We start from the raw sequence: 17,107 nt of genomic DNA, 5'->3' as shown, positions 1-17,107 counted from the left end.
GACTTAGTAAAAGCAGGAGAAGGGGAGAGTGTGTGTGTGTGTGTGGGGGGGGGGAGTGTCAATATTTGCCGTGAAAATAGCTAATAAAGCCTCCAAGTAGTTGTGAAGGGTTTTTGCGCTTACGTCACTATGACGTCACCGCGACTAGTCGACATCGACTCGACTATTATCATGATGTAGTCGACCTTAAAAAATATGTAGTCGTTCAACCCCTAATATATATATATATATATATATATATATATATATGAAGGGAAAAATAGAGAATTTTGATCAACATAAATGTTCCCTTTACTGTAACCTTACCTTGACAAACTTCACAAGATGTTCACTGGCTTGTCGGCTGAGAGTTTTCCTGGTCTCTTGCGCCCATGAGGTGACGGTGGCAGGAGGTGCACTAGGATCAAAATGGATGACATGTCAATGTCCCATCCTAGAAGAAAAAGTAAAATAAACATAAGTTACCAAAACTTCTTATTTGCAACGATGTTAATACTTCCAGAGTAAGCTTACCAAACACTGAGGGCAGGAGGAGGTGCACTTATATTGAACCAATTCATATAAAATTCTGTTACAGTAAACACTTTCTTTATAAGTCATTGCAACTTACCATTTTCCTCTTCTGTTGTGCCTTCAGCATTGTCAAGCAGGTTCTTAAGGTCATCAGACTGTGTGAGACCACGACTTTGTTTGAGGACTTTCTGCTTGTAGACAGTGGGCCACTTCTCCAGGAACTTTGCAGAGATGGCTTCCCCAAACATCAATGTAAAATCTTGCTCAACCTAGATGAAGTGAAGGTTTTAAAAATCATTTTGTTAAACTTTCTCACATCCATCTTAGGATTTAATAAATAAAGCTTGGGAACTTATTGTGCAGTTTGGTTGCAGGATTTACTTGAATTTAGCCAATTACCACAACTAAAACAGAAAAAAAAACATATCAGCTCCATACAACTCGATATAAACGGGGTTTATGGACAAAATAGTAAATCAAAAATGTTTTACTGACAACTTACACAGTTTGCATACAAAGCACAACTTTAATTCTTCTTTTTTTTTTAATCGTTGCTCTACGTTCAAGAAAAGTTACTAGCATAGTCCTCCCGCGCCATTTTCTGGGCGGAATACTGACTCCACATGCTAGCAGAGCTAGCTCCGATAGTACAGCTCGCTCCTCTTTTAAACTCCGTTTCTCAGCTTAAAAATAGCGGCAGCCTTGACTTGTGAAAATAAAATAATGGACGTAGAATTGTTCAACACTGATGTTTTTTTTCTGCTTACATTGTTGTAAACGGCTAAATTAAGTTAGCTGAAGCACACATGCTAGCTAGTTAGCCAACCATGTTAATTCTTCGCTGCACCCCTCCTTCCCCCACTACCATACAGCAGCACGTCATCATAATTAGTCTTAATAATAAAAAAAATCATAAAATCCCACGTAAAATATATCTACAACCCATTTGGGGACTTACCTGACACACAGCTAATCGTTGCCTCCGTTTCCACTGCAGGATAACAAGATGGTGGAAGAAACGAAACTTAAGGAACTTCAGTGGGCGTGTTCTTGTTTTACTCCGATATAATTTCCTCTATTTTTTTACTCCGATTCTATTGACCAATGGAAATGATTTCACTCTTTAATGTATAAACAGGACTCTTTTAGATGAAAATGATGTTAACTCCGAAAAAATTACTCTCCTATTTTTCCTGTGTACACTCCATTTTCAGCCTTATTAGCTTTGGAACAGCATAAAAATGCTGAGATGCAGTAGTTCTGGTGGTTTGAAGCTGGAATCAAGTCTAATTTTTGAGTTTCATGAGTTTTGACAACACGTTCTCACTCCCGACTCGTCATATATTGACGCTTGGGAAGGTTCCCTCAGCGTCACATATTGACGAGAAGGGTTCTCTCATTGAATGCTGTACGGCTCCCTAAGCGTCCAAAACCGACGATCTAGGAACAAATTAGATGACGAGTCTGTTCTATTTTTGTAAAAGGCACACAATTCGTGCATAGCAGATGTATTTGTAGGTTTTTAACAATTTAGTTAATTTTACATCAGCTTTAAAAGATCCTCCGGTTCTCTGAAGCCGCTATTTTATCTACATTTCTGTTTATTTTTTAACAACAGACACGAATTACTCCAGTTTCACTGATTTCATCGTAACTTCATGATTGTAAAGGACATAATATTCTAATTTTTACACAATAATAAAAAAAGAAAGGAATACGTATGTTATTTGGAGTTTATGAGGTTACAGATAATAGCGGCATGCACCTCCGAAGTCGTTTGCAGTCCATTAATAATTAAAAAAAGAATTTTAATAAAAATGTTTAAGAAAAGTGAGGGTGCATTTCCTTTTGTGATTACATGCCAGACGGTTCTGTAAACGTTTGATTAAAAATAAAAATAAGGACAGATCCCACCCGTCCATAAATCTAAGAAGAAGAAGAAGAAGCTGACGTCATCGCATGCGACATTGGACCCCGGTGAGTACAAACTTGAATCTGTCAGAAATGGTTTTGTATTATAAAACAAAAGAAAATACTACAGAATGTGATTGCAGTTGTAGGACTTAATGGTAGTAGGACTGTGCCGCGAATGGTTGAAGACATTTGGACACGTTTGTAACATGTATTTTTTTAATTTTTGTTGCCGCTAGCTACATTAGCTAGCTACATTAGCAAGCTACATTAGCCGCTTGGAGCCCAGAGAGTTCAGCTGAACCTGCACTTAATACATTTAATTAGCCATGATAGAGTCACAGAATTGTTTGTTGTATAATTTGAGGGTTGCTATAACAACCCTAGGCTGTGATGATCCTAAAGGTTTTCTGAATACACTGATTGCAGCTAGGTCATGCATTTGAATTAAAAACGAACTTGGGTCATTACAGCCAAAGTTCTCTCCACCTGTCTAAGTTGAAATAAATAACTTCCGAAATCTGAACATTTATTTTGTTTTTATGTCAACAGGTTCTTCTTTGAGATATTCATCTGACATACATTTCTGCTCATTCATAGCACCCACAAAAGGCACTTTTAAGAGCCACGTTTGTCAAATCTCTGCGTCATCTTTTTTGTCATATCTCTTCGTCATCTTTGTGTTCTTAATTTGTCTATTGTTCTTCACGTAATTTGTCAACAGTTCTGTTTGTTTGTTTGTTTGTTTGTCCATCATAAGTCTTTGCATTCTATTTTGCTCTTTGTCAGTGTTTTTTAAGTGTGACACGCCCCAAATTCAGGCCATGCGCACAGTGTCAAACGCCCAATCAGGCAAACAGAAAAACTTGTGTCGCCTGCCACCAGAGTCTTTACACCAAAAAAATAATAAAAGAAAAGTTTCAGACATTCAATGATCAGTGGAGGGAAACAATTTTAAAAAACAGAAATGTTTCCCGCATAATGGATTCTGCGGAAATTGCAGTAAGTAGAAAATTTTAGACTGAAAAAGTTCTGTTAATGAACAAAATGATGAAAAACAACTGCTCTAATAGGACGGTGCGTTTTAGTAACTTGTAACATGTTCTTATCAATTGCAGGTTCGCAAACTTCATGCTTTAGGCTATAAGCCTATTTTATTTTTTGCTAAGGAAGATAAGTCTTCAAGCAAGTGGGTAGCAGATGTAATTACTCTTTTGGAGCCCACTGCTACTACAAATAATATTCTTGAGAAAATGCAAAGGGCTTATGAATTTCTCCTCCCTGAAGGTAATGCATGTACGTGTGTGAGAGTGTGTGTACTTCTGTAGTGCATTATATCAAGTCCACAGAAAGCGAGCAAGATATGTGTCTATAGATATTTATTTCTGTTTTCTGTAAAATTACGTCTTTCCTAGCCATGTCTGTACCAGTGCAGCCCGACACCTCCACGGAACAGCAGGTTTTTTCACCCAAAGAGCAGTGGGCTGATGAAAAAGCTGAGAACCTCGTCTATGAACCAACAGAGACCATAGCTGAGGAAGAGCCTGTGATTGTGCTTGATCTGGTTCCTGTTTCTCCTCCTATTGTTCCTTCTTCTCCGGCTTTCCAGAAGAAGAAAAGAGCCAGAAGCACCTCTCCACCTGCCTCTCCTCCTACTCTGCCATCTGTCTCTCCCATAGACCAGACAAATCAACATTCATATGAATCGCCTGCTGCCCATGCCATCTCGTTAAGTCAGGGTGGCCTATTTGAAAATAAGAAGAGAAAGGGTAAGTTTTGTTTTCCTTAGTCCTGTGACTATTTCTTTTACATCCATCCATTTTCTTACACCAGGGGTCGGTAGGGCTGCTGGTGCCTATTTCCAGCAAGAGGCGGGGGTAACCCTGGACAGGTTGCCAGTCTGTCACAGGGCAACACAGAGACAGACAGGACACACAGCCATACACACAGACACTCACAGAGAATTTAGAAAGACCAAAAAACCTGACAGTCATGTTTTTGGACTGTGGGAGGAAGCCGGAGAACCCAGAGAGAACCCACCTTGCTCAGGGAGAACATGCAAACTCCGTGCAGAAAGACCCCGGGCCGGGAATTGAACCCAGAACCTTCTTGCTGCAAGGCAATAGCTCTACCAACTGTGCCACTGTGCATTTAACGTACATTTTTGTTATACTAACCTCAAATTCTGAAACAACAATAATGCTTGTCTTGGCCTTGTTTGTGAACCTTTGGACAAGTACACAGTATTTGTTTTAAGTTTAACTAACTGCCCTGAAAGCATAACCCAAGCCTTTTGAAATTTGACACAAGTGAGCAGAGGGAAAAGACACGACTGGAGATGGAGATTAACAAAGATAGAGGCAAAGCTTATCCACTTTGTTGCTATCTTCGTACATTTTTTTCATACTCCTCTACAGACATTTTGTCAAAACAGCTAGTGATATGTGTAGCCACTCTTTTTTGTGTGTTTGAGACTCTTAAGTCAACATTGCTCTGCGGCCTTGCTGTAGCCTGTCTGGCCTGAGCAAGCAGCATAGATTGCTTTGATTCCCCCTCGCTTCTAGAAAGACTTGCAGTATAACAGTTGTCTGTCCTGCAGAATACCTGTGGCAGTAATCATAGCAGAGCAGACCCATTCCAATTTAGTCAATATTACAAATAAATCACACATTTGTAAAGCAGAATGATGCTATCATCAATACTCACCACAACGCTCAATACTCCATACTCACTCACAACTCAACCACAACCACCGTGTGGGGCAGTGGGGCTGAGTGAGACGGTCATATACCAGAATGAGTCCTGAGTGACATGGTTATAGTATTATTTCATATTTTTGTGTTAATGACTTTCACTGTAACTATTAGGAAAACCCAACTACCGACTTAAGGAGTCAAGCACTAAAACAAAATTCTCACAGACACAGAAAACCTTGATAGACAGTTTATAAGCAACAAAAACTTGTTTTGGGTTTAGTTACACTTTAAGTATTAGTTTTTCCATTTCTGTGGCCACTCTAAAGTAGTTAAATATTAAAAATATTTAACTACTATATATTAAAAATATTTAACTACTAATAATATAATATCAACCTCTGACCTAATTTGAGAAAATGTGTAAATCCATGTAAAGAAGAGTAAAGTTTAGAAGGTTTATAAAAGATGAGTCACCATACTAGTTTTCATTTTTCAGTGTACACTCTGACTTTAATTCTTATTTTGTTTTTATAATTTTTTTTTTCTTTTCTTCTCATTAAGGTTGCTGGAAATGTAGCAGACAAAAGGTGTTCCTGTTTGACTCAATCACTGGGCATAGGACTAATGCGGTAAGACTTGAAGTGTTACTAATGTACCCTCTCAAAGTTTATCTCCACCCCAGTCAAACATGCCAAGATACACTGAGAGACATTGCCTGTGTGGAGATGAATAGATGGGAGGAGGGGGGATAAGTGGGACTGTGGTATGCAAAAATGAGCACAGTTGTTTACTTATAAACCTTGTGGTTACATTTACTGACATTCCAGACTCCTTTTCTTTCTTTCTATTTGTCTATTGTTTTCTAAGGACAAAGAAGGGCATTACAAAAGGAATCAGTAGTACTTATACCACATAAGTCACAACATCTCTGGTATTGCAGAGCAAAACAAATTCACACAAAAAAGTCAGTATTTGCACAGAAACATAGAAGCATAGAGATAGAACTCCAAATAACGAAATTAGGCCTTTTATCATAAAAGAAATGCTGATTTGGGAGTTATTTCGTCTTTCTAAAGGAAACCCATGACCACTTATCATCCTTCAATAACATGTAAAAACCGCTTCCACACTTAAGTATTTTAGAAACAATTTATGGATATGTTGTGTGATGATTGCTTTAATTAATGCATTTCTCTTGTTTTATGTGGTGTCTAGATTAGATTAGATTAGATAGCATTTATTGTCATTGAACAGAATTCAACGAAATTTCCATTGCAGCTCCCATGCAAAAGGTCAAATATATACAGTATAAATAAGCAAACACACAATAATAATAATAACAATATATACAACTAAATTAACTAAAGGCACTCAACCACACCAAAGAAGTAGCAGCAGGTCCAATTATGGCAAAGTACAGATAATGTGACAGTGCAAAGTGCAGAACAATATGGCTGTGTGGGGGTGGGGGATATGTATGTGTGACTGCGAGGTTATGATATGTGTGGGAGGGGGGGGCGGCAGGGAGTAATGGCTCTGACGGCTGTGGGGAAGAAACTGTTTCTCAGTCTATTTGTTGTAGTCCGTATATTCCTGTACCGCTTGCCTGATGGCAGCGGCACAAACAGTCTGTGGCCCGGGTGGCTGGAATCCATGGCTATGGATCCAGCTCTCTTCTTGACCCGGTCTGTGTAAATGGAGTCCAGGTCTGGGAGGGGGCATCCCACAATGCCTTGTGCTGTTCTCACCACCCGTGTCAGTTGTTTCCTCTCCAGTGCTGTGCAGCTACCATACCACACAGTCATGTTGAGGCAGAGGATGCTCTCGATCATCGCCCTGTAAAAGTTCACGAGCAGCCGTGAGGAAAGTCCAGCCCGTCTCAGTTTCCTGAGGAAGAAGAGCCTTTGTTGTGCTTTCTTCACCAGGTGGGAGGTGTTTGTGTTCCAGGAGAGGTCAGAAGTGATGTGGAGGCCCAGGAACTTGATGTTGTCTACACGTTCCAGGGCAAAGAGGAAGTAAAAATTCATTGGTTGCCCTGCTCTGCTTGGTGAGAAGTGTTTCTTTGCACTTATTAGAAATATTATTTTGCTATTTCAGGGGGAAGTATAATGGAAAATCAACTTTTGGAGCTGTATATCATGTTATAATGTCATCAAGCTTTCTGTGGCCTTTTGCCACAAAAGCTTTTCCTTGGCTTTTCAGTCTCTAGCTGAGATAGTGCCCTACAAAGCATACATCCCACATGCAACCCCTCAAAGCTAGTGGCAACAACAATTAGCAAACACCTGGTGGAACAGCCCCTCTGCTGAGCTCATGTGAGGGATCTTCTCAGTCCAACTCTACTAAGAATGGCTGTAAACCGCTTGGAGGAGTGATGTTGTGATGACATCCTGAAGGCAGAGTGTCAGAAGAGCAGGCGCTTCTTAAAGAAACAATGACCCATTTTCAAAGGGGTTTATTTGTATCTCCAATAGCCATTGCCTTAAACATGGCTATTCTTCCTGGGATCCATAATTTAAAGTGTGTAAATGGCAAAGTGACATTTCTTTTAAGTCATTTTTGATAGAATACCTATCAAACATGTTGCCTTCATTTTTTATAATAACTGAAGGTAACAGACTTACTTTATTATATTATGAAAAGGCACTATGGTCCTATAAATTATTTAATACTGTGCCTTTTATAATTCATACAAGCTGGAAATTAAATCTGAAACGGTCACTTTCTTTGTGTTTTATTTTTTTTAGACTTTTCTAAAAAACTAAAGCACTATGAGAGATTTTTCTTGTTTGTGTAATGGTAAAAAATGACTGTGCAGTCAGTTTGTCATTGGATCCATCCATCCATCCATCTTCTTCCGCTTATCCGAGGTCGGGTCGCGGGGATAGCAGCTTCAGAAGGGAGGCCCAGACTTCCCTCTCCCCGGCCACTTCTTCCAGCTCTTCCGGGGGAATCCCGAGGCGTTCCCAGGCCAGCCGAGAGACATAGTCCCTCCAGCGTGTCCTGGGTCTTCCCCTGGGCCTCCTCCCGGTGGGACGTGCCCGGAACACCTCACCAGGGAGGCGTCCAGGAGGCATCCTGACCAGATGCCCGAGCCACCTCAACTGGCTCCTCTCGATGTGAAGGAGCAGCGGCTCTACTCTGAGTCCCTCCCGGATGACTGAGCTTCTCACCCTATCTCTAAGGGAGAGCCCAGCCACCCTACGGAGAAAACCCATTTCGGCCGCTTGTATCCGCGATCTCGTTCTTTCGGTCATGGCCCAAAGCTCATGACCATAGATGAGGGTGGGAACGTAGATCGACTGGTAAATCGAGAGCTTTGCTTTTTGGCTCAGCTCTCTCTTCACCACGATGGACCGGTACAGCGCCCGCTTAACGGCAGACGCTGCACCAATCCGCCTGTCGACCTCCCGCTCCCTTCTTCCGCCATTCGTGAACAAGATCCCGAGATACTTGAACTCCTCCACTTGGGGCAGGACACCCCCCCTGACCCAGAGAAGGCACTCTACCCTTTTCCGGCTCAAGACCATGGCCTCGGATTTGGAGGCACTGATCCCCATCCCGGCCGCTTCACACTCGGCTGCGAACCGCTCCAGCGAGAGCTGCAGATCACGATCTGATGAAGCCAAAAGGACCACATCGTCTGCAAAAAGCAGAGATGAGATCCTAAGGCCACCAAATCGGATCCCCTCAACACCTTGGCTGCGCCTAGAAATTCTGTCCATGAAAGTGATGAACAGAATCGGTGACAAAGGGCAGTCCTGGCGGAGTCCAACTCTCACCGGAAACGAGCCCGACTTACTGCCGGCAATGCGGACCAGACTCTGACACCGGTCATACAGGGACCTGACAGCCCGTATCAAAGGGCCCGGTACCCCATACTCCCGGAGAACCCCCCACAGGGCTCCCCGAGGGACACGGTCGAACGCCTTCTCCAAGTCCACAAAACACATGTAGACTGGTTGGGCGAACTCCCATGCACCCTCCAGGACCCTGCCAAGGGTGTAGAGCTGGTCCAGTGTTCCACGACCAGGACGAAAACCACACTGCTCTTCCTGAATCCGAGGTTCGACTATCCGACGGACCCTCCTCTCCAGGACCCCCGAATAGACCTTGCCAGGGAGGCTTAAGAGTGTGACCCCTCTGTAATTGGAGCACACCCTCCGGTCCCCCTTTTTGAACAGGGGGACCACCACCCCAGTCTGCCAATCCAGGGGAACTGCCCCCGATGTCCATGCAATATTGCAGAGTCGCGTCAACCAACACAACCCTACAACATCCAGAGCCTTAAGGAACTCCGGGCGGATCTCATCCACCCCCGGGGCCTTGCCACCGAGGAGCTTTTTAACCACCTCGGCGACCTCGTCCCCAGAGCTCGAACATGGTGTTCGTTATGGACAATCCATGGCGAGCACAGAAGTCCAACAACAGAACACCGCTCGAGTTCAGGTCAGGCAGGCCGTTCCTCCCAACCACGCCCCTCCAGGTCTCACTGTCGTTGCCCACGTGAGCGTTGAAGTCCCCCAGCAGAACAAGGGAGTCCCCAGGAGGAGCACTCTCCAGTACCCCCTCTAAGGACTCCAAAAAGGGTCATTGGATACTTAATGATAATTCAAGATAATATTGTATCTTTGGGACACAACAAGATGTATGTACTAGCTGTTAATTGGGGGGGATTTAGGCAGGGAAAAGTCTTTGGCTACACAACCTCTCTTTTAGAAAGAGAAAATTGTCAACTTTACTGCACAAAAAATCCACCACTTGATTTTATTGTTGTTGATCTTTTCTAGCGGGACACCTGGGAACCTGCAAGTGAATTCACACATGTTGCTGTCCCCCAAGAGCTTCTTCCTTCAGACAGCAAACAAGTCCTTCCATGATGTTGCTCTTTCTTTTTTTGTGTTACAAAGTTGTAATTTCCATTTTTCTATAATTGCAGTTTGGCTATATTAAAAAGTTTTCTGTGTAATATTGTTTTCGGCTTATTTTGGGCTGTTTATTGACACGTCTTTGTCATGTTCTGTAAAAGACTGAGTGATGCTGGTTGAGTCACTGCATGAACAAGTTATTTTGCCTGTATTGAGGCTTCAAATTTTGAACAGGATTGTTTGTACATTTTGGCTTGTAATAGTTGACCTAATGTCTTAAATCCTTTAAACATTTGTTTTTGAGTGTTTTGAAGGTTGATGTGGATGTACAAAGTATAGTCTATTAAAATAGAAAAAAAATGTATAAATATAACTTAATTTAAATATAACTAATTGGAAATTGTTTCATGCCAAGAAGCATGAAAATTTTAACAATTCAACATCACCTTTTTTGTGTCATGTATTTTGTCAATCGAGATTGTATTTGTGAAATGCTATAATAAAATTGCTTTCAAATGCAGTACAATTACTTTTTAACACAGCAACTTTAAGTGAAGTTACTGATGAAGAACATGATAAAATAAATTTTAATGTCCAGATCAACTGACTATATAACACCAACACATTTTAATAAAATTATGTCACAAATGCCATGCACATGTTGAAGAACACACATACAAATATATATATATTTGTATGTGTGTATATAATATATATATATATATATATATATATATATATATGTGGCGCTCCATAATTTGGACAATACAATGTCGTTTGTTGCCAACAACGCCACCCGGGGTTTTCACCCAGGAATTATTAAAGGGACACAGGTCCGGGTTTGCAAAAAAGCGAGACAGGCCTCAAGACAATAATAATTTATTATGACAGAATAAAAAAATACCTGTATCTGAACAAAAAGAAAATTCACAAAACAAATCCGAATAGGCTTACCGGTGGATACAGCCAGGTCCTGGATGGTAGGCTCCAAAGCAAAGAAATCAAAACAAACACCAGTGAGGTCACTCACTCCTTGTAATTCCCTCCACCTATTGGTATTTCTCACTACAGTCACACCAAAAAGGGACGCCGCATCCAGGGCCCGAGCGCACCACCGGCAGTCTAGAAAATAAAAATAAGAAAAGACAATTTGTTAAAAATACAGGCAATAAAAGAAATAAAAATGTCAAAATAAGCCCATAAAATCCCTATGCTCGACGGCACAGCAAAATGAGCAACCCAGTCCAATCCAATCCGAAATGAATGCGATCAGCCGCTCCTTGTTTCGATTTCGGAAGAGGGGGTGGGGGGCGTGTCCCAGGCAGCCGGTCTCCCTCTCGCAACCGCTAAGTAAGCAGTGACTTAGTGCAGGCAAAGCAGCAGCGTTGTGTGACAGTCGAGATTCCTAAATAATAAAACAGTTTAAAATAAAGGAATAAAAACAAGATTTGTCACTCATTCCACCTACCAATTAGCAAGCTCTCCACGCTTGCACCCAAATGGGAACGCTCAAATGTTGGCACTGTTTTTGCAGGAACCACCTCACCCACAATCAATGTGGAGGTAAATACGCCCGTCCGTTCCTGCTGATAAAAGGCTCTACATGACTACGATGTATAAGCAGCTGTAAATACGCAGGCAGTCAACCTCACCTGTACTCAGCGCACAGACAGCTCAACACGGAAGCGTGGTGTGTCAACAGCAAACAATGTCAGACTGGAGCTCACCTCTACTTTTATACTGAGCGCCCTCTGGCGCTATTGGCCCGCTTGCAATCACCCCGCCAGCAGGTGCAGCCTCCACCTCTTCCTGCCACATATATATATATATATATATATATATATATATATATATATATATATATATATATATATATATATATATATATATATATATATATATATATATATATATATATAAACTAAACCTGTAATGTATATATAAATCATTTATATCTATATCTTGATATATATATATTCCAGAACTGATCTGTCAATACCGAAGAAGTGCTTTTTTTAAGTACTGGATGTTGCTGGCTACATTTCCTTAGATGATCCAACGCGAAACAGTCTAAATAAAGCTGTTTAGACTGAAGTACCTTGACGAGAAACCTGTTTCAGACCTGATCTTCCATAATGTTTTATTATAAACCATACAAAATATTTCTGAAGCATCACAGCTCCGCATAGTTAGTTCTAGAATTCTTGTACGGCTGATCGGCAGGAATTTGAAATGGAATCCAGCCATTATACGGCAGACCGAGTAAAAGAAGAAAGGAACACATCGAGCTCCATCAACACATTGTACCTTACAGGATTATCTCGGGGGAGAGAGGGCACAAATGATGTTTGACAACCTTATTTGTCGGTTGTGAAATAAGGTCAAGTTAGTGGTCAACGAAACACTCTGAAATGTTCCCTCAAAATGTAGTTAAAATATGCGTATGTTACAGAAAGAGTCATAATGGGATTTATAAACATTTTTTTAAGTTTGCCCTTCTCAGTGACTGACAAGCCGGCCGCCGTTAGAGGTTGGTCAAGTTTCCCCTATGTATTGTCTTGAAGGCATGACGCCAGGTTAAACTGTACAACTGATTGGTTTCCTCCACACTTGCAGAAGTGTGTGAAGCTATGTTATGTTACTTATGTGTTTCATAGATAGAGGATTAGCCAGCTGACTTTGAGGAAGGAAAGAAATGAAAGCATAGATGTGGGTAAGACAGTAACAAGTGCAGTGCGCTGGACAATAAATGCGCACGCAGCTCCACCGTTACGCTCAAACTAATCACACATCAAATGACAAACGCCAAATAAATAAATAAATAGTTACACTACTTACGCTAATGGTAGTCTAAAAATCTAAACCAGTAAAAACTTCATTGAGATAATATGTCGGGTCCCCCCGGCCCCCGACCAAGGACAGAGTGCAGTTCACTGGTTTCTTATCCAGACTGTCGTAATGCGCACCTGAGCACTTGGTGCGTTGACATTTTCCACTTAATGAACAGAGAACAATTGCGGAGCTCACCATCAATCAGTATAAGAAAAATATTTGTCAGACTATAATTTGTGATCGGGACGCTGGAGCAGGCGCTTTGTAGCGTCTAGCGCAGTTGATGCGCTTCTGCGAGAATTTTCTCCTGCAGAGAGGAGTGTGTGCGGCATCAGGTCTTACCGACTTCTGATTACTTCATTTGGTGAAATGTTACCCGATTTCAAAAACGTTCTCACTGTACAGAAAAAGATAAATGTTCAGCTTGATGACTACAGCATGGAAAGAAAATGCACTTGTGAGCAGGTACAGTTTCTGTTATGTGTGGAAAACCTTAAATCCTCTTTTTACCAGATCACACAGATAAGTTTGTAAAAATTATGAGGTAGTAAGAGTCTATGCTGGCCCTGGAAACCTTGTAGCCGAGAGACATAGTTAAAACCCAATTAAATAAAGTTAGACAGTTTGGGGGAGGAATAATAATAAAGAAAACACAAATACAACTAAATGCACCTAAGTGTTCCCCAACAAAAACACTCACATACAAAAAGCCCTGATTAATACAGCAAAGGAAAGAAAAACTCCCCTTCCACTAGTCTCCTCAATCTAAATAAAACAGCTTGGACCCAGGGACAGCCTAGGTCCTCTTTGTTGTTTTAAAACCATTCTAACCCCAACCCTAACCCTACTTCTACCCTACCTCTGTACAAATCTGGGAGTATAATGGAGGCTTCCGCGTCTGATATAAATCTATTTATATTTTCACATGGCCTTATGTACAGTTTTATACATTTCTTTGCATATATGTCTTTATAGTAATCTATGTAATATATATGAAAAGATGAATATATATTAAATATATAAAAATACATATCACACATATTTGAGGAGTGATGTCCGAGTTATCAGTGATTGTCCATGATTGGAAGGACAAATAATAGACCATTTCCATGACTTCAGGTTCAAAATAGGTGACTAGATTCTGTTACAGAAATTAATCCTGTTAGTTCTATGTATGCAATTATAATTAATTTTCAAATGTCCTTAAGGGGTACCTAAAAGCTGAAAAACGTATTTCTTAAAACCACTTTTTGTTATGTTTGTCCAAAATTTTAATGTGCTTCATTACTGGCTTTTTATCAACTAGTGGATTCAGAATATATCCTACTTAGTAAAGTGTCCACTAAGCTAGATGCTTTTTAGTTTATAAAGTCATGCTTGATGAATTTCTTGTATAAATGTATGTAATTAAACAAAATCAGAACCGTGAGTACTGCATTAAAATATCACATTGATATGTACTGAAACTTTGCAACTCATTTCATTTTAATACAGAAATTGACAGAAAAATTGAACAGAATTCAAGTGACCACAGACAACGAAGTGTTCCACCACTATACACTATGTGTTTATTGAATTAAAAAATAAGTCAGAGCTGCACATGTTAATAAAAAAAGAAAATAAAAGTATAATATCCAAAAAGATGTCTTGGTTAGTGCAGAATCACTGCGACTGCTTAATGTAGTGTTGTAGCCATTTTTAAACTGCTAAACATAAGCACAACTGTTATTACTCCATTTGAAGTAAAAGTAGTAACTAAAATTATTAACTACAGTAAAATTACTCTTACTATTATCTGGAAATACAGTAGATATGGAGAAACATAAGGAAAAAGAAACAAAATGAATGACATGCCTGCGCAAGTAATCACAGCCCTAGTAAGCCCTTTTAGAAAGTAAAAAGGCACAAACATATTAACTATTTAAAAAAAAAGAATCACCGAAATAAAACACTGCCAATTTGGAAACATGAAAGCACAAGAACAAATTTAAACAGAATTGTGTCTCTTTGTGACTTATGAGCAAACATACTTTACTTGTGACATATTGGTCAATCCAGAAGGAGCCGAATACTGTCACGCTAGTGTAGATCTTTGTCAGCAGTATATGCACAAATGATTACAGACTATTATCAGAAGCTTCCGAGTCACTACCAAAGTCGTCATCAGAAGTATCGTCAAAACAAACACTTTCTGCTCCTGACAAAGTCTGTAGATAATGTTCTCTTGCCTGCAGTTTCATTTGTTTTAAGTGCTGTAGCTCTCTGAGGATGATGCTCTGGAGACCTCTTAGAGCTTCATCAGTTAGGGAACAGGACGAACCTTTAAAATTGAACATAAATAAAAATAACAATTAATAGAAAATTTAGATGTTTTAACTCTTGATAGGTTTATACATTACTTAAAAACATACTTTTAAATTTGCCGCTCGATAACAGGCGGGGAAGCTCCTTTAGAGCATCTTCATAGGATGACAGAGATTTCCAATGACGGTCCATCTCTCCTACGAGGATCCTCTTTTCCTCTTCCAGTCTCTTTACTGTCATAATGCCATCGAATGCTCTCCTTTTTGTGGCAAGACTGACAAAGTCTGAAATGCATTTAGGAAAAAGACAAATTAACTCAGTTTGAATTTGTAATAAAGTTTAGGTCAACACCTGGAGTATCTAGCCACATTATCTGTCAGGTATGATGACAGTATAAAATGTATTAGTGTATGTTTATTTACCACTGTCTGATTGCTGCCATGGCAATGTTGTGTCACCGGACAGGATCTCTTCTAAAGATAGTGCTTCTGTGCCTGTAACAGTCTTGTAGTTTTCTAAAGCCAATGCTAAGATGTTTTTCTCCTGTCTTATTTTGCGACGAGCCTTGGCACAAGCTTTGTTTCCGTCTATGTCTTTATAAAGACGCTGAGATCGCCTTTTGATGCTCGCAGCCAGAACCTCAATTCTGCCTGCCAAGGAGTCCGGATCAGTTGTGCTAAATGTTGCTGATGATGATAAATAAGGGAAATGCAGTTAACATAGAAGTACTTTTGGAACTTCCTCTAATTTTTGAACTCTATTAGCTCACCTTCTGCCCACTCCTTAATATCATGGACCCAGTCATCAAGTTGACTGTCAGTCACCAAAAGCTCAATTTTTAAGGACTCCAAGTTCTGATGTTGTTTTTGAAGAGCTTGCATTGTCAATTTCAAAGAAATAAAAAAAAAAAATCAGATCACAGCATGTATAGGAATTAACAAACATCAACAGTTTCACTACCTTCTGATATCGACAGGTTAGTGAGGTGGCCAAGTTGTCAAGTTTTTGCTGATTCCAGCGCATGGCCATAAGAGTCAGCATGTCTGTCCGTCCTGCAAACAGAAAGAGGCCCACAATAGTAGAGTTTTCCTTTATCGTAATTAGTTAAAATTTCAAGAAAGAAATCTTTGGTCTTCTCACCAGCTTTTGACATATGTTTTGTCGTAACAGCAATCCTTGAGAGAAATGCATTGCACTGCTCAACTTCTTCCCCTAGAGTCAAGCCAGCACCATCTTGATATGCTCCACTCCACTTAGCCTAAATAAAAGCATGCACGCACAAACAATATCAACTGAGTCAACGATGTTCATGCAGTTATGTTCTAGCAAGGTTATTTCATGTCTAGTCAGTTTTCCTTACCTCACATTTGAAGTCATGGGCTTTGGCATGGAACACGGAGAGGAATGGCTTCATTTGAAGCAGGTGTTGGAGCTCAGGACAGCTTTTCGATACTTTCTCAAGATATGGCCAGTACTTGCATGTTACATCCATGCAAAAAAATGTGATCCGTCTGTTGGCCAGCCTTTGCTGCAAGTACAAGGGGTATGCAAATATCTCACCCCTATACATGTTCAGGGCACAAAGTAGCACCCCATGTCGCTAGCTCCAATCCCTCCTCGTCCAGTTTGCTGCTGGATCTGTGAGAGGTCTCTCTGGCTGCTGACCATTGCCCACCACAGACACCTCTTCCAGAAGTCTAGAATGCATAAAATTAAGTCAGGCACGCTGTCATTACAGGCTAAAAGGTTACTGTCGTTATACATTTATAATCTGCAGTCTTACATGTTTGGTTGATTTGTGTATATAGTCCACAAATTGTCCTACGTCTTCATCCTTGGCTATGAACAGGTCCTGAAATAGGGCCTGTTCCTCCGATCTGAAAAAAAAAAAAAAAAGCACTTAATAGATGTTATGGTCCACAGGTAGTGAACATCACTAACTTATACAAAGAATTGTTATATTGAACACATTTTACAATACCT

The 17,107-nt window shown here is 40.4% G+C and overlaps 1 long non-coding RNA gene across 1 annotated transcript; it reads right to left on the bottom strand.

The window, feature by feature from the left end:
- Nucleotides 1–16,099: 16,099 nt before the first annotated feature.
- Nucleotides 16,100–16,566, bottom strand: LOC111608593. Its single transcript, XR_002752753.1, has 3 exons — nt 16,485–16,566; nt 16,265–16,382; nt 16,100–16,176 (listed from the first exon to the last, which is right to left on the bottom strand). It is a non-coding gene; the product is annotated as an uncharacterized LOC111608593 (long non-coding RNA).
- Between the last annotated feature and the right edge of the window lie 541 nt (nt 16,567–17,107).

The sequence above is a fragment of the Xiphophorus maculatus genome, chromosome 5 (genome assembly GCF_002775205.1).
Source record: "Xiphophorus maculatus strain JP 163 A chromosome 5, X_maculatus-5.0-male, whole genome shotgun sequence".
Taxonomy (NCBI): Eukaryota; Metazoa; Chordata; class Actinopteri; order Cyprinodontiformes; family Poeciliidae; genus Xiphophorus; species Xiphophorus maculatus.
This window is presented reverse-complemented; position numbering and strand designations above follow the sequence as displayed.